The sequence below is a fragment of the Rattus norvegicus genome, chromosome 13 (assembly GCF_021556685.1).
Source record: "Rattus norvegicus strain SHRSP/BbbUtx chromosome 13, alternate assembly SHRSP_T2T, whole genome shotgun sequence".
Classification (NCBI taxonomy): Eukaryota; Metazoa; Chordata; class Mammalia; order Rodentia; family Muridae; genus Rattus; species Rattus norvegicus.
The window spans coordinates 45453634-45471716 of record NC_141546.1 but is presented as its reverse complement, the minus strand read 5'-3'; the positions used below and the strand labels follow the sequence as shown (position 1 = coordinate 45471716).

The 18083-nt window shown below is 41.8% G+C and overlaps 1 protein-coding gene and 1 pseudogene across 11 annotated transcripts in view; both read left to right on the top strand.

Moving 5' to 3' along the window:
• Positions 1-18083, top strand: part of Srgap2 (SLIT-ROBO Rho GTPase activating protein 2) — a 223258-nt gene that overhangs the window by 70907 nt on the left and 134268 nt on the right.
• LOC148001600 (NADH dehydrogenase [ubiquinone] 1 alpha subcomplex subunit 3 pseudogene) lies at positions 8023-8489 on the top strand (annotated as a pseudogene).

Below are 18083 nucleotides of genomic sequence, written 5' to 3'. Positions count from 1 at the left end.
GCATTTTTATCTTCTACCAGCATTCAGGCTCTGTCCCCTCCATGCCCTCGCTTCTGTGTCCTGGTTGTTGTTGTTGTTTCCTACTTAGTAACATCTCTGTTGTAAAATGTTGAGTGAATTACTGACTCTTTCAAATTAATGTTGAGATCCAAAGAGAACATTTCTTCTTGAGGAGGTTAGACTTAGGCTGTTGGCTAATTCCTGGCAGATACTGACAGTAGGACAGGCAGATCCTGACTAGGGCAGAGAGGTCTGATGTCACCTCAGTTCCAGACTCTGTCTCCTTTGCAGGACAGCAAGAGATTAACTTAAGGTTTCTGGGAGATTTTCATTTTTCATAAAAACCTTTCACTAGGTTGAGAGTTGAGAATCTGAGAGCCTTTCTGGTTGGTATCTTCTCTGTCTCTGTCTTTCTCTGTCCTTTTCTTCCTTGTTCTTGACTAGATCTTAATCTAGTCCTCATTGGCTGAAACTTGATGTGTGGACCAGGTTGGACTCCAAACTTCTCCCTCTTGAGGACTTTAATTACAGCTCGTTCTCTCTCCCTCTCCCTCTCCCTCTCCCACTCCCTCTCCCTCTCCCTCTCCCTCTCCTTCTCGATCTCCCTCTCCCTCTCCCTCTCGCTCTCCCTCTCCCTCTCCCCCCCACCCCCCACACACACATGCAATATGTGTTTCCGTAAGACAGCTGGGGTTGTAGATATCCTGGGGGCTGAGTTTCTAAGAGTTCCTTTTCCAAGCTCATTGGTTTCTTTTTCCTGCTCTGCCCCTTTACACAGGTGCTTGTTGCTTCCTGATATTTTTGTCCTAGGTCCTAGAACAAAAAGTACTTTTCCTTTTTCTTCCTCCTTTCCTACCTCCTCTTCCTTCTTCTCCTCCTTCCCTGCTTCTTCCTCCTCCCCTTCTTTTTCCTCCTTTTTTGAGACAGGGCTTTGCTATGTAGCCCTGGCTCACTTGAAACTCACAGAGGTCTGCCTGCTCCTGCTTCTGGAATGCTGGATTAAAGGCGTGCACCAACACACCCTCTGTGAGAAGGGCTTTTATTCCTAACTCTTCCCCTGAAATGTGTATGCTTTTCAGGAGATGATAAGAAAAAAATAGAAGAGATTTTTATTAGCTATAGTGGTTTTGTAAATTGTAGTGAATAACGTCCATTGTGAATTATAATTTCTCGAAGAATTTGATGTAAGGATGTTTTTACTCTTCCTGTCAGATGTCTCATTAAGAAGCATATATTTCTTAACTTTGTAGGCAGCCATCTGGTTCCTCTCTTTGCCTCTGCCTTGGCTTCTAAATCTTCTTTTTGCCTATCCCGTGGCAAATCAGTCTGAGAAGTTGCTCAGAGTGACCATGGAGTAGATATGGGTTCCCATTCTATCCTTAACCTGGAGCCAACACTGGATTTTCCAAGACGCTCTTCTAGGTGTATGAACAGGAAGCCCGCTTCAGTTTTAGAATGAATGGGTCTTTGGCCTACTGTGTTTGATCTTTACTTGTGGGCACAGTAGTGAGTGCTTAATAAAGATATGTTGCATTGAAGTGACTTGAATAAAATATGATTTGTGGGTAATTTTACATTCTTATAAAGTCTGTTCCCATCTGAGCTACTTTTCAAATTATATGCTGCTATTCTGAAATTTGCCATTTCCTAAATTTTCTTTTTCCTTTTTAACCCACTTACTTCTGTTGTTCCAAATTTAGGCATATTTAAAGCAGGACCAGGTGGATATAGAAATAACTGTTGAATTAATTGTTCAGTTCAGGGAAGGTGGGAGAAATGGCTGAAGCAGATTTGAGGGGTAGGGAGGAGTGTCTAGGCAGTAGGTGTAGAAAATGGAAATTTTGCTAATGCAACAAATACCAAAGTTACAGGCTGTTTGGGGGTCTTGGGGGGTGGGGATTAAACACAGGTCCTCACATACTAAGCAGGTACGATACCCTGATCTATGTCTCCACCAATCCCCACCTCTACATTGGCTTAAATTTCAGTTTGCCTTAGAAAAAACTGTAGTAGCATAGTGAGTTCAGGCTTTGCAGCATCCTTAGAACTGTCTGTGAGTGTGAAAAGTACTTTAGTCTTTGGGTTGAGGAGTCCCTGTGCCTCCTAGGCATAGAATCATTTCCCCTCCTTCCCCCACCATCTGCCCTTCAGCACTTGGCCCTTGATTTCCCATGTCTATTCCTGACACCCCTACCCCCATAAAAGTGCAGCAAAAAAGCCATTAGCTTCCTGTCTGCCCTGCTTTTAATCATCTTCCAAGGGCAGCAGCAAGTGCAATCCTAGCCCCTTCTATGTGGGTGTCAGACTGAGCATTTAACTTCTCCTTCTTTATGAAAGTGCACATTAGCCATTCAGAGACTTAATCTCCTAATGATTTGTGTGTGTTGGTAAAAAGGAAAAGCTATCATCCCTGACTGGTATACTCAGATGTTCCCTTTGGTACATTGATGGCAGGATTTCAAAAGAGAAGGGCCATTTAATTTAATTTTGCAGATGGCAGGAGGTGCGCAAGAAAGCTTGGTCACAATATGCCCCCTCCTAGGAGAGTTGCTTCAGGAAATTCAAGTTGCTGGAGGGATTTAGATGTGAGAAATTTAACCCTCTGGCTTCTTTCCACTTCCTTTCATTATAAAATATGGATTGGGATGGGGGACAGTAGGAAGGTGGCGTGTAGACATTGCTAGGTCGAATGACTGGTAGGACATTGCTATGTGTAACGATGCTGTTCTTGGACATATGGATTACAACCAGCTACAGATTAACTCATTTCCTCATTAATTATTTTATGGCTTCATCTTTCTTAAATTGCCCCCCAGAGGCCTGAATTTTTTTTTTCTGTAGGCTGGAGACTGCGCTTGGTGGTTAAGAAATTAAGCTACCCTTTCTCCAGGTCACTAGCACCTTTTAGAGATTAAGAGGGTTTTTCTCTGAACTTTTATTTCTAGGGACTGCCTTCTCACAGAGAAGAGAGCCATGATTCTGATTTGGAGCACAGAACAGCTGGGTTTTTGCTGCTCAGTTCTGTGAAAGTTTTAGAATTGGCAATCCAAACTTCATTTATGAACCAGTAGACAGACTTAGAATCTTGGTGCTTTTCATTTTGGCTCTTGAATAAATTTCATGTTTCAAATCTTGGCAGAGTGAGGAGGAATTGATTTTCTCTATGTTTTAAAGTCGTGTTGTTCTCTAAGGAAGTCTCTTTTAAATAAGTTTTTTTTTTTTGTCATCCTAGATAGTATGGGGCAAAATATCCTCATGAAATAAATATCTGTTCCTCATGGAGAAATGAAGCTGATAATCACTGGGAAGTTTCACTGTTACTGTCTTACTTTCATAGTGCTAGAAGGTACTGCTGGAGGGCAAGGAATGGCCAGTCTTACCCAGCAGTGAGCACAGGGAACCACACCCAGGACTGGCCTGCTAAGACATGTCCACTGGTGCAGAAGTAGCTTGAGTGACCATACATGACTGACTCAGAGGCCACCTGGTCAAGTGAAGACATAGCTGCTACCATTATGGGGGCCATCGGTGGTGGGTGACTACAAGACACTGTTTTCTGGATACAGCAGGACAGTTGCACATACGAGTTCACAGCGGTTGAGACAGCATCTAAAAGACCTCTGAAGGCTCAAGTCAGATGATATTCCAGCTTGGAGAGGGGAAATGGACATTAAGGAGCAGCTGGCAGTTGATAACTGCTGCAAGGGGAAGAGTCAGGTTTTTTTTAAGGATGCAACCCCTAGTAGGTAGACCACCCTCCAGTAAAGCCACACACACACACACACACACACACACACACACACACACACACACACACACACACTTCAAAGTGTATGAACAGAATAAACTGTTTTTGATGAGTTACAAAAACCCAGGAGAGACACTAACTTGGTTGGTAGGGAAGGAGAAATGGATCTGAGAGGAGTGGGTTGAACATGATCAGAATGTATCATATAAAATCCCAAGGAACTGGGCACAGCAGCTAAATAAATAGTTCAGAGATGCACTGTGAACATTTTTTTTTCTTTTTTTTCCGGGGCTGGGGACCAAACCCAGGACCTTGCGCTTCCTAGGCAAGCGCTCTACCACTGAGCCAAATCTCCAACCCCCATTTTTTTTGAAGATTTATTTATTTATTATATATAAGTACACTGTAGCTGTTCAGACACACCAGAAGAGGGCATCAGATCTCATTACAGATGGTTGTAAGTCACCATGTGGTTGCTGGGATTTGAACTCAGGACCTCTGGAAGAGCAGTCAGTGTTCTTAACCACCGAGCCATCTCTCCAGCCCAGTCTTTTAGATCTTGTGCAGAACTCTGTTGCTTTTGCTCTTTCTACCTCCTTTATGATGTCTGCTAACCTCACCCTGTAGTCACTCTTTCTCCCTAGAAATAGAGAAGAGTCTGATACTATTCATTTATCTTAATATGTTCGTCATTAAATTTAATGTGGATGAGCATGTGCATTTCTGTCATTTATCTGCTTCTGTGTTGAAGGCCCTGTTTCTTTTTATAGCCACAAGCAAGTAGGAAAAGAGATATTACATCCTACACCATGTACTTATTTATTCTTCTGTTAACTAAACATCGTTTATCATGTATCAGATGCCACTCTAGGGTCTTTAGTTTGGTTATTAAGATGAATATTTCTGAGCTAGCATTCCAGCAGAGTTTGAGGAAGGAGACCACCCCTACCTGATTAGAGTGCAATTATATAGCATTAAGGAGATAGTGTGTAGAGTAAGATGGATATCAGTGTCGGGAAGTGAGGTCAGATTTTATTTTAAAATCAGGATAGAGAATGTTTAGGTGAGCTTTGTAGCATAGGTCACATTTGTGCAGAGATTTGAAGGAGGTAAGAATTTAACACTTATGGGAAGAACATTCCAGGCGGAAGACAAACATCTTGTAGCAGATCCCTGAGGCTCAAGTGTACTTGATGTGTTTGAAGGCTTAACAAGAAATCAACTATAGCTGAAGCAGAATGATCTAGAGGAGATGAGGGGGCAGTGCTATAAATGGTCACCAAAGGGGTGAGGTGTGCATAAGAGTTTGTAGAGGACAGAGAAAGGAATGGCTGAACATGTTATGCCCGATTAGGACACTGGCTTGATTTTGTAAGCCCTCTGGTTTTAGCCCTGTACCACCAGGTTTTACAGTTTTCCATCTCTGCCATCTTCTCAACTCAGTAAAGACTCTCCTGAAAAACTGGGTGGGGCAGAATGGGTGACTGTAGGGAGAGTACAGAGGATCCTGTACCAGAGCCTTAGCCTGGATCCTCTGCTATAAATTGGAAGGATCCTTGCCACCTTCCTCCCTGGCACATACAAGAAAACTACACAGCTTGCTTTAAACTTAACGTCTCCCTTTGTTCTACTTCAAGGCTCCAAGTATTTATGATTTTGACATATTTGGCATTACTTTAGTCAATTTTTGAAGGTGTTTACCACTGTTGACCCTCTTATCGCAGAGAACATCCTTAAATCCTTTTTTGTACTACCTGCTTGATACTTCTAATTCTGGAAATGAACTTCCTGACATCAACTCATCAAATCAGCATAGGCAAAAAGCATGGAGAAACCCACACATGAGAAGAAGTGGACAGGCTGTGTCCATCTTTTCTTTTACCACTGTCAAACTTCAGTCAGGGATGGAGGAAGGATACATTTGATTTTTTCAGGAGCAGCAGCTCTTTCTGGCATTGGTCATATCTGGTCTAGTTTAATCTTCACCTTTTTACCAAGTCTAGTAGTGTTTTTGTTTTCTGAGTGAAGATTAAAGGATTTTTGTTGTTGTTGTTGTTGTTTTCTGGTGGACATTTTATCTTGGATCTAATTTTTTATTGGTTTAGAGTTAGTATTTTGTTTTGTTTTGAGATAAGGTCTTGATACGTAGTCCTGGCTGTCCTGGAATTCACTGTGTAGACCAGGCTGACAAGAACTTGTAGCAAATCTCCTGCCCCTGCTTCTCTAGTGCTAGAACTGCAGGTGAGCCACATATGCAATTATTAGTTTTGTTTTTCAGAGTTCTATGTTGCCCTTTAAAAGCTTCCAAAGTGATTCTGGAACACTGGTCACAGCACTGTATGATACTTACTTGACTAGAGGTTTTCTTCCTGTAGATTGTGATCCTTTTGCTGGGCAGGTTATGAATTCAGTTTCTTTAAAAACTTAAATGAAATAATTTTTTAAGCACAGAAAGAATAAAAGAAAATTGTATATAGAAAATAAATATGACTGCATCAGAAAATTTAAGAGTGATTGTACACATCACATATGTGTGCTTTGTTTTATACATGTGCATACTTAGTCAGGGTGTAACATGAACCACTCGTCCTGGGGTTGACCAAAGAGTTCAGAACGTTGCCTTACCTGTCAAAAATTTACACTTGCATATTATAAGACTATAGATAGAAATGAAAGCCTTTCAAGGAATATAAGTTATTTTTCTGTCAACTATCAAAGAAATTTAAGGGAGGAAGAATTTACTTTGGCTTATGATTTCAAGGGATACAGTTTCTAATGGTGTCAGGAAGCTCCATGACAGTGGGGCATGAGACTAGGACCCCTCACCTCTTACCATCTCAGGGCTGACTTTCAGCTGACTTCCTCCTCATATCCTTTGCTTTCAGTCTGGGGCCCCAGCTCATGGGATGGGGCCACATCTGTCCCCTCAACCCTCCCTGGAAGCACCCTCATAAAGACACACCCATAAAGATGATGCGTAATGTCTAGTTGTTTCTAAGGAAGTTGGGGAAATCAAAATTAACTGTCAGAGAAGGTGATATTTTGGTAAAATATTGATCTTCAAATGATACTTTTGTTTAAAAGAACGCTGGCTTGGGTTTGCAACTCTTTTATCAAAGTGGGCATGATGGTTAGTATTATCAACTACTGTCTTTAAAAACACCGAGGAGACGGTCTCCTACAAACACTTATGGGGGTCTCTAGACTGTTAGCCTCCAGGCAGGCCTGTGAGGGGTTATCCAGATGGATTAACTGAGGTAGGAAGACCTGTCTGCTAAGAATAGCACAGTTCCATGGGCTCTAGTCCTGGACTAAAGAAAAAAAAATTATACTGAGCAATCCTTCTTCCTCGCTTCCTGACTGTGCAGCATGACCAGCTGCCTCATGCCAAGCCCTTCGTCCATTAACTTGCTTCTTGACAAGTGTTTGGTTCGAGCAATGAGAAAAGGAATTAAGATATTGGAAGAGCTGTGCCAGGACATCATGTTGCCCAGGTCAGCAGGAACTAAACTTGTTGTTTCTCTTGCACAAAGAATTGTGCAATTTTCAGTGGGAACTCCCTACTGGAGGTGGAGAAGCAGGGAAAAGAAGAGTAGAGAAAGAGCCAGATACACAGAAATCTTTATTGTGCATCTTTGCTAGCCCAGCTCTGAGGCTTTGTTGGAGTCTTCCAAAGAGTCACTGTTGAAGACAGGGAAAGCCTAACTTATTTTCATTAATTTCAGTTCAACATTGATACCAGGTTTGTGGTATGGGAATGTGAAAATAAGACATGGTGTTAGACGTAAGGTGCTCCTAGCCTTGCTGGGAAATAAATGTGAACTGCCAGTTTCCTTCCAGTGTGTTGAGTGTCATAAGAGAATTGTTCAAGAGCTACAGAGTGAGATCATAAAGTAGAGGAATTATGCTGTAAGCTTTTTTTTCCCTGAAAAATGTGCCATTTAATAAAAAGAACTAGGGACCAAGGAGATGATGGCTCATTGGTTAAGAGTGCTTGTTGCTTTTGCAAAGGACCCAGGTTCAGCTCACCACTAACACCCACATCGTGTGAATCACAATTGCCTATGACTCCAGGTGTACATGTGGTGCACATACATACATACATACATACATGTAAACACTCACACATATACATAAAATAAAGCAAATAAACCCAAGAATAGGGATTTCCTTTATAGAATTTGGGAAAGCTACTCTGCTGAAAAAGAAAATGAAGTTTCTTAGTCTGTCTAGTCCAGACATGGTGCTGACTAGTTTGTATCTTTTACTCAAATGTGTTCTATTGTTTTGTTTAATATTAAAATCAGTTTGGGGCCATTGTCACTACCAAGACCAAGATGGCCAGGAAACTCTCCACCTTCCTCAAGAATGCCTGCGCAAAGGAGCCAGTGCTGGTAGTGTCTGTCCTCCTCTGTCTGGGGCCTCGCTATAATTATCCCTATGGTTAGCCCCAACACCAAGTATTGGCATGATCAACCAGGCCACACCCTACAACTACCCAGTGTCTGCGAGAGATAATGGGAACATGCCTGATGTGACCAGTCACCCACAGGAACCTCTGGGCCCAAGCCTGGAAAGGCTGAAGAACCTGGGAATGCTTATGCTGATGAAAGAGGTCCCTTTCCTGTTGTCCTCCAATAAAAATATGAAGACTAACACCCTCCACCCAATAAAATCAGTTTTGACATAATTCATGCCCAGTCTAAAGACATATAAGATCATTTAAATTATTTTTCTTCTAAATGCCCTTTAAAAATACAAGCATATACTAGGAGCTTGAGTGTTTAGTTTGTTTGTTTTGATGGAACCTGTAGTATTCTGTTTTTATTTTCTTGATCTTTAATATCAGCAATAACTTTTTAAGACATGTGAAATCATGACTAATTTTGCAATAATAATATCAACATAAGTCACATACTCTATTCAGGGACTTTAATGCCAGGCTTTCCAGCGTAAGGTCGATTGACTGCTGTCGGCTCCATTAGCCTAAGCCTGGCTTATGACTCAGTGAGTTGACTGAATCCAGACCTAAGCTTTAATGTTTTGTATTTGGTTTTAATTTTATTTAGTTCAGTGTTTTTTATTCTTAGCTGACTTGGCTCTGAATTATGTTCCAACGTCAAGTATATTCTAAATATGCCCATCTATGGATTTGAACATGAGGATGTCTCCTCCCCTCTCTTGAGGTGTGAAACAACCAGGCAAAGCATTTCTTGTGTTTTTCTGGTGGTCGAGTTAAAGTCCTTTTCGCTTCTGTTGTTGACTCATGTGGTTGAGACATAGCTTTTGGTGTATAGTGGGTAGGCAGGGCAGAAATACTTAACCACAGATGCTCAGATGGGGAAAAAGAAACCTAGGCCTAACTGGCCTGACTCATGCAGTTTTCTTGCTGTTGCTCTACTGCCTAACTCACTGGACTGATCATTTGCAAGATCATAGCTTGCGATCATTTCTGGCTAACCTTTGGTTCACTATGCTCTTTGTGCTTGGGAGGAATTTCAGTTTTTATGGAAGATGCAGGTTGAAGGAGTCATTAGAAGAAGACTGCACTCCTGACCTCTCCAAAACTGAAATGGTTCATTCTTTCTTGTGTTTGGGCACTCCAGAGGGTGTGCTTACCATCTTTGAAAGCAGTTTGCTGTATAATTTCTATATGTGATCTTTAAGGGCTTGCTTGCCATTGCTCTTAGGAGCAGTCCTATGCTGCTCAGTACCTGGTATTGTCCAGCATTGTGCCCTCTGCCTCTTCTGTCAGTCTTTGCTCACCTTCCTACTTAAGGTTGGATGTTCTAGTTAGTCTGGATTTCTTTTGTTATTTCAGTTCCTCCAATGAGTCTTTCTGTCCCCTTTCCTCTGGACCACTGAAATGCACTCTTCCCTTTGGCTTAGGGAACATTTCCTGTACTCCTTTTCTGGGTAACCCGGATCCTTGAAGTCTGGCTTCTGGAAATAACTTCCTGAGTCTTGGACCAAATAGGCTTGCTTCTTTTCCTAATAATGAGCTTATCATGTTACAATTCCTTCTCACAGTCTACCTTCTCTAGAGGACATTCCTTTGGAAGGCAGGCTGCTGCTTAAAATGAGAAAGTCTCATATGTGTTGGCATTTCCCAATATTTAAAAATTTATAAACTCTTCTCAGGATAATATAATTCCATGGTATCCCTCAGGAGTTTAAATAAGTATTATCATTTTTATAAACTACAACAAAGATGCGAATTTAGGCAAATTTTTCTTTTAAAGTATATTAAGATATATATTTTAACATACTTTAAATCTTAATAACTTTTGTTATATGTAAACCTATCTAGCAAGTGATGTGCACTAACTTTTGAAATAAAGTATGTAAGAAAAGATTTGATTTGTAAAAAAAAGATTAAAATGATATGTTTGGTTTAGATCAAATACACATTAATGTACTTAGAAGTTTAATTATTTGTTCACTTGTTTTGAAAATTGTGAATGACATTATATTGTTGTGGGTTAGTTGGAGGTTCGGGGACAGGACCCCATTTTCTTGATGGAACGTGTGTGTCTCCTGACAAAGGCACTTTGAAGGTTCTCATTGGCCGCTGTGATCTTGTGATTCTGGTTACTACATGCCTAGAAATATAAGCATAGTGAAAGTGATAACCTTTATCTTCTACTTAAAGACTGTCATAGGCAATCACTCATTTGCAAGATGGCCTCGTGCTGGGTTCTAGTAACAGTAATGAAAGAGAAAGATTGTTACAAGGGACTTTGAGATTTAGGAAAAACCTTGCTAATTTTTGCTCTGACTGGGATAGTGTTCATGGTATTTGGCCAGCCCTGGGGCAACTGAAACTTGGTTTCATAAAGTTTCCTCTTAAGAAGAGTTCATTAATTATAAAAAAGCCCTGTGGGCATATACATTGAGTCCTTTTGTATCTGTCATAAATAATGGAGAGAAAACATTTGTCAGAACAGAGCTGACTAGATAATGCATCTCCCTCTTCTGAATTTTTGTGGGGTTTCTTTTTAAAAATTTTTCAAAGACCAATTTTATTTATGTGTGTATCTGTGAGAGCATATGCTTTGTATATGTGTTTTTCTACAAAGGCCAGGAGAGAGTATCAGACTTCTTGGAAATGGAGTTATAGAGAACATTGTAAGTCACCTACTTTGGGTGCTGGGAACTGAACTCAAGTTCCCTGATCCGCTGGGCCTTCTCTCTAGCGCTTTTTTCTTTTTAAAAGGAATAGTTACTGACTCTGGGGTATTAGCAAACAATCATGACAAAAAGTCTTGGGGAAAAAACAATAAGTTGTCTCAAATCTCATAAAATCAAAGCAACTCTTTGTTTGCTAAATGCATATTCTTTGAAGACTTTCTATATGTTGGTCATTAAGGGATCAAGGTTTAACAGGGAATGAAACAAATTCTGTGTCATCATGGGGCTTGTGTCAAGGGAGAGGGGAACACAATAAATACCTAGAGTTATGCATATAGAAGTTAGAGTGGACAGATTGAAATGAACATTAAGGCTGGGATTAGATCTCTCAGTCCTGCTTTGAGAAGACAGCCTCTGAGCAGAAAACTGACTGAAGTGAAGGAGCAAGGTATGCTAAAGTTGGCAAAGGTGCTTCAAGCTAACGGAAGCAAATGTGAAAGCTTCCCTTAGCTGAGGTAGAGGCGGGCTTGCATGTCTTATGGCCAGAGAGGCTCCCGTGCCTGGGATCTGTAAGGGCGAGTTTCAGAGCAGCTGGGCCATGTAAGGGTTTAGAAAGTTTTCACCCTTTCTTCTGTGGGAAGCCATCAGAGGGTGATGATGGACGGCCAGGAGGAACAGTGGGTCAGAACAAAGCCATGGCACATTACACTTAGCACGCAAGTAGAGAATGAATGGGTGCTGGGCTAAGAAGAGGTTGGATTCAGGAGGCAATTTGAAGGCAGTTTCAGTTGACAGAATACGAAAGAGAGATTTCTCAGCAGTAACTGAAGGGCTTTGGACTGGCGGGTAAAAAAGTGCCGTTATTAGAATAGGACCCAGGAGAGACAGAGGCCAGGGCTTGTATCAGAGTTTCAGTTTGGGCTTAGGTTGTGGATACCTGTTAAGAGAACTAAGGAGAGATGGCAAGTCAGTTCTAGGAGGCTGGAGAGGGCTCGAGTATAACTGGGTATAGACATAGAAAGAGGAATTCCAGCAGCAGTTGTTTGGAATAATTCTTGCCAGTGAGGAGTTCTTCAATAGAGGGAAGTAATGAGGGAGAAGCTATTAGTCATATTCTTTGAGGGAGAGACTTGCTGTTTTCTAGTTTACTAAAGGCAGCTCGGTGTGTTTTAAAACATCAACTACTCGAGGATAAGGACCAGTGTTGGCCCTGGCAGAGTATGGTATTGCTCGTAGATTGAACGTGGCACCCAGTTCTCTTCTCTTCCTTAGGCTTTGCTTCTCACTTCTGTCTAGCAAGACTTTTTAAGAGCCCGGGAATTAGTAAGTTTGTAGAAAGGCAAGTGAGCAGAGTAAAGAGCACGACTTGGCAGGGCATCCTGCTTTGTTTCCTGGGGATCAATTTGGAGAGGAACTGATTAGTGTTGGGATCAGAAGTTTCAGTAAGAAATAATGGGGAAGGGGCTGGGGATTTAGCTCAGTGGTAGAGCGCTTACCTAGGAAGCGCAAGGCCCTGGGTTCGGTCCCCAGCTCCGAAAAAAAGAACCAAAAAAAAAAAAAAAAAAAAAAAAGAAATAATGGAAAGAACCTGATGAAAGCCTCAATTGTGTTCTTATATAACACCTTCTGGAAGGTACTGTGAGTCAGTATTCTTGAGGTAGCTGAGGTGACATCATATGTTTGTGAAAGGACTAAAAGCAGGTGAGGTAGATTTTGTGGAAAAGACTGGCAATCAGACCAGGTTCGCAGTGGGAAATATGGGCTAGTATTATGTTTCATGTTGGCAACAGAGCCTGTGGGAGTCGTAGTACCTGTTTCCAAGATGCCAGCGCACCAAGAAGGGAAGGATACACCTCTGGGACTTTTCTAAAGAATGTGTCATTTTTCTTCTAGTCTGCCTTCACATGCCCATTTTTTCCTTAAATATGTGTGGTATTTATGACTGAATTTGAGAGGTTCTGGAATATGGAGATGAATTTTGGAAGGCCAAAGAAACGAACTCTTATTTCAGGATTAAAGCATTAGGGAACACAATCCCCATCTGAACCTTGATGAGTTCACCAGGTGTTCTCTGAATTGAGGACAGTTTCCAGAGGATTGGTTCATCTGCACTGGAAGTGCTATCATTTAAAGGTACATGAGTGTCAGTGAAGTAGAGCCTTGATTATTTTTGCTAAAAGATCAGCATCTTCCAATGATACCCTTACTGAAACCTGTTAGCACCTTTTAAAAGAAAGATATAAATTTCCTTCTAACTCCCAAGACGTGTAGTTAGTAGTGTCTCAACTGTACCCAGGCATAGACCAAGAGGCAAACTGCCCAGGGGAGACCCTGTTGGCTATGTCTGCTGATCCTGAGTTTGAACCTAAAACATTACTTGCTGTGGTTCGATTGGACATCTATCAAAAACAGTAGAATAATGATGTTCTAGCCAGTGGAGTTTAGTCATGACCAAGCCTGCCCAGACATACTGCTTGCACAATCTGCTATAGTGATATTCAATGCAGAACTAATTTCACCCTAAAAGTTGAGAAATAGAAACCAAGAATTCTTTATGGTGTCTATTTGGGGCCATTTCTCTGTTAGTAGAAAGGAACTCAACCTCAAAAGAATACACTGTACCAGTTGGTGTAGTTAAAGATATTCAAGTGTGTGTGTGTGTGTGTGTGTGTGTGTGTTAACAGTCACATACTATAAAATTCATTCCTTTAAAGTGATTCAGTGTGTTTTCACATACTTACAAAATTGTGCAAAAGCAAAACAGCAAAGTTAAATTTTGACTTGAATCAATGAATGAAATAGCAAAGGTCACTCTTGAGTACATGAAACTCATTTAAAAACTGTAGTCCTTTCAAGAAAAGATTTCTTTTTCTTGTATCACTTTTAAATATGGTAGAAAAAGTTATTTTTCTTAAGACTCACAGTTTGATTTCCTTTTGTCATTGGTTATATTTGACTCTTGGGTCTTCACATTGGAATTTACTCCGTGAGTTTGTTAGATAGTAAAGAAGAGTCGCAGCATAACCAAGACTTAGGTGCCCAGAGGAGAGTACTTTGGGCACTCCTCCCTCCGTGCAGCTAGTCCATGGCGGTCCTAGTACTTGGTACTTCATAGATACCCAGGGCGCTTTCATAGCTCAGAGGCAGCACTTTTAGAAAGTATAGCTTGGCTTCTCCCGCATAGTCTAGAGAGAGAAGCTACAAGGGCCCTGTCATCTCCAAGGACTTCTCTGTGAACTACAAAGGAGACTTGTAAAGTCTTGATTTGGTATGGTAGAACATGATGTGAATAGTGTGTCTTTGAGTGTGTTCACATGTGCACATGAGCACTTGAGCACACAGGGAACTTTGAGAAATTCCTTGTGCTTTTATAAATTGCCCCTTTTTCTTTCTGCCCTTATGGTCATCCAGAGTATGGAGGGGTCTTCGGCCTGGGCACATGGCCCAAGTGTGCTGACAATCAGTACACTATTGTTTCTTTCTCCTTATGTGCATGGACAGAGGCTGGCACAGCTGCCTTATTGAGGACCACTGTTTGTTGTAACAACAGCAGCCCTACATTCTGCTCTCCACAGAGCAGCCATTCTGTCTTGGAAGAGGGGACCCAAGGGTAGGGGTGGCTGGAATCTTTCTTACTGCCTTCTTCAATGTTCTAAGGATAACAAAGGCGAGACTTCCTTCTAGGCATGATGTAGGGGAGGGGTGCTATGTCATAAACTAGGGACAGGTAGTATCTATTAGTAAGCTCTGCTGGATTGGGGTAGGGATATCATTTCTCCCCTTTTCTTCTGGATGTGCTCACAAGGGAAGGGAAGGACTTTCTTTGAAGCTGCCATGGAGAACAGATCTAGGATATAGGGAAGGGATCCAGTCTGCTTGTGGATTAGTCAAAAATATGTGATGGCTTGGGGCCCTGAATCTTCCTCTGCAGGAAGATGAAGTTGAGATTCCAGAGATTAAAAAAAAACATTTACCCAGAAATACTGTCAATGGAGTGTCTGCTTCTCACGTCAACAAACCAGATAAACATCAAATTAGCTTTAGCCCTGTCTTACTTTTCCTGATGCAGTGACAAAATATTTTGACAAAAGCATTTTAAAGAAAGATAGGGTCCTTTTTGCTTACAGTTGTGGGTAAAGTCCCTTGTGGAAGGAAGTCAAGGCAGGAGGAGCTGGAAGCCTGCTCACACTATGTCTGCAGAAAGAAGAGAGCAGTGAATGTTGGCTTGCTTCCTCATTTTATTCCCTTCAAGACCTTAGCCTGTGGAATGGTGGTACCCTCAGTCTAGGAATCTCCCAACCTAAATTAACTTAATCTAGGTTATACTCAGAGGCTTGTCTCATAGGTGATAATAGATAGATTCTATCAAGCATTAACCGCCATAAGCCCTGTTTAATACTGTTCGTATGGCCCTTCACATGTTAACATATTACTTAATAAGCTTTCCATTTTTCTCATCTGAAATATCTTAGAAGCTAGTAATGGAAATTAAATAAGCTGTAGTGTGTGTGTGTGTGTGTGTGTGTGTGTACCCTTCATCTACATAATGTGTTTAGTAAACACACACCCTTTCTATAGGGCTTAAGAAGGAGGTCCAAGTATGCAATATAGCTTATGCTACACTGCTTACTCATTGCCAATTCAACACGGAGTCTCATGCTGGTGAACTTCTAAGACACATTGATATAACTCACACGTGGTCTCTGTTATGTGGATCATGTGGATAGTACAATTTCAGGGTAGCCTACCATCACCACGACCACCTCCTCCTCTTCTTCTTCTTCCTCCTCCCCCTCCCCCTCCTCCTCCTCCCCTCTTCCTCCTGTTCCCCTTCCTCTTCTCCTTCCCCTTCCCCTTCTTCCTCCTCTTCTCTCCTCCCTCCTCCCTTCTCCTTCTCCCTCTTCCTCCTTCTATCTCCCCCACCCTTCTCCTCCTTTTCTCTCCCCCCCCCCCAGCTGAGGACTGAACCCAGGACCTTACACATCCTAGGCAAGGGCTCCACCCACTGAGCTAAATCCCCACCCCCTACTTCTTGAATTACATTAGTATCATGGGACTTTGTCTATAATCCCCAGAACAGTCTAGAGTGTTTCTTTCTGCATCCCTGGCTAAGAGGTTATTAGTCTTAAGAGAGTCATAGATGTCTCCGAAGGTCTTGATAGCCTCAGTATACCTCTTTCTCCCTTTGTATCTTTGTTCCTGGACAGCCATTATGCTCTAAGAGATGATTCTTATTTAATGGACAAGTTTTAAGTAATATTGATGACCCACACATGCTCTCTACCCCCAATCTTTCTACCTACTGGCAATTACTGCTGTCTTTTCATTAATATCTACAAAGGGGGCAGATGCTTCTAGCAGTGATCATAAAAAGGGATTTTATCCTTAAGAGATCCAGATTTAGGACAGGAACCATGTTCCTGACATGATCTCTGTAGATCTCTTGTACATGCGCGCGCGCGCACACACACACACACACACACACACACACACACACACACATAAACACTCCTACACCCCCTTGTAATCAGACTCTAGAATACAAGAACAAGAGAGCTTTGATGAGTGATGATGCAGGCAGCTTTTTTGTGAAGCATTCTGCTTGCTGGAGACAATCCTGCAGTGCTCAGTTTCAGTTCGGGTTGGGTTACTGGAGGGCTGGGCAGCATTGGTGGTTGGCAGGAGAAAGAGATGAGGAAGAAGATTGCTCTTGGAGATTACCTAGGGTCACTTGCAAAGAACTAGCTGTGTCTGTCATACAGTGATACCTACAGAATCAGAAACTATAAAAAAGAAGATAGGAACAGATTTTGGACTTTAAGTATTCTAAGGCAAAACCCAGTGCACCCTCGTCAATCCTCATTGCTTTAAGAAGGGAGTGGTTACAAAGATTTCAGGATCATGGCCCTTATACTAAAATTTCATCTAAGGCTCAGGTGAAAACTTCATTCTTCCCCTTCCCCATCTGCCAAATCTATGGGAAAAGAACTTGAAGCTTTGTAAGGAACTGCATAAAATAGATCCTTCCTTTCAGCCTCAGTTGGAGGCATGCTTGGAGGTGAGCTTGCTGGCAGAGGAGGGATGAAACAATTGCTCTATTTTGATGCTAATGGAGACTGGATGTAAACTAAGCTGGGCATACACTGTGTGCCTACTCCGGGCAAGAAAGCTGCCCAGTGTTGGCAGGCTGTTTGCCACAAATGCCAAGTCTCTTATCAGCAAACCATGTAGTATTGTATTCAAGGCAGGTCCAGTTGCAGCTGAAGCTGCCATTGCTGTGGTTCCACACTGATGGCGATCTATGCTAGCCCCGTGCAGGACTGGGTAGGACTCTGCCAGCAGAAGCATAACCAGACATAGTTCTGCCTCTGACTGAGAGGCCATCAGGCAGGTAAGGGTGGAGAAAAGGAGAAATGAGTAAAACGATCTAAGGTGGCATATCGTTGTCATCGTCATCGTCATCGTCGTCATCATCATCATCATCACCACCACTATCTTTTGCTGCTCTTCCACCTCTAAAGATAGGTTCTTGAAGATTCACGTTCTGTGATATTAAACTATGAAGCCACTTGACCTTAAATGTGATTTCCTGGCAGTCACGGTGAATATTTTGTTCGTGGTTGCTGCCATTTGACCTGGAAAGGCACCTTTCTACCTCCCTGCTTCTCAGGTGCTGAAAAACATTTTGAAATGATGAGAAAAAGTATAAAAAATAAAGTGAGTCATATGCCTGGGTTTGAGTCCTAGCTTACTGCGACTTAATCATTTGTTTTCCTTAAGATTCAGTAATTCCATCTTTAAAATGGGGTTAGCAGGGGTTGGGGATTTAGCTCAGTGGGAGAGCGCTTGCCTAGCAAGCTCAAGGCCCTGGGTTCGGTCCTCAGCTCTGGGGAAAAAAAAAAAAGACAAAATAAATTTATTAAAAAAAAAAATGGGGTTAGCATAATTCACCCAATTCTTCTTTTGGGTTCCTGGCCAGAAAGGAACCCAAAATCTGGATAGTGTTGGCTATAGTAAATTGTTAGCACTGAATATTATTTTGTCTCTTATGTAACTTTTTCTAAGTCACAAATAGTCTCCAGTGGTCCAAAAAGAGTTGTTAGAGGTTTTTGGAGGTGCCTTATATCACAGGGCCAATTCCGTAGGCTTTGATACCACAGGGTACAGGGAACAAGCACGCGTAAGGCAGGTAAGTATCTGTGTG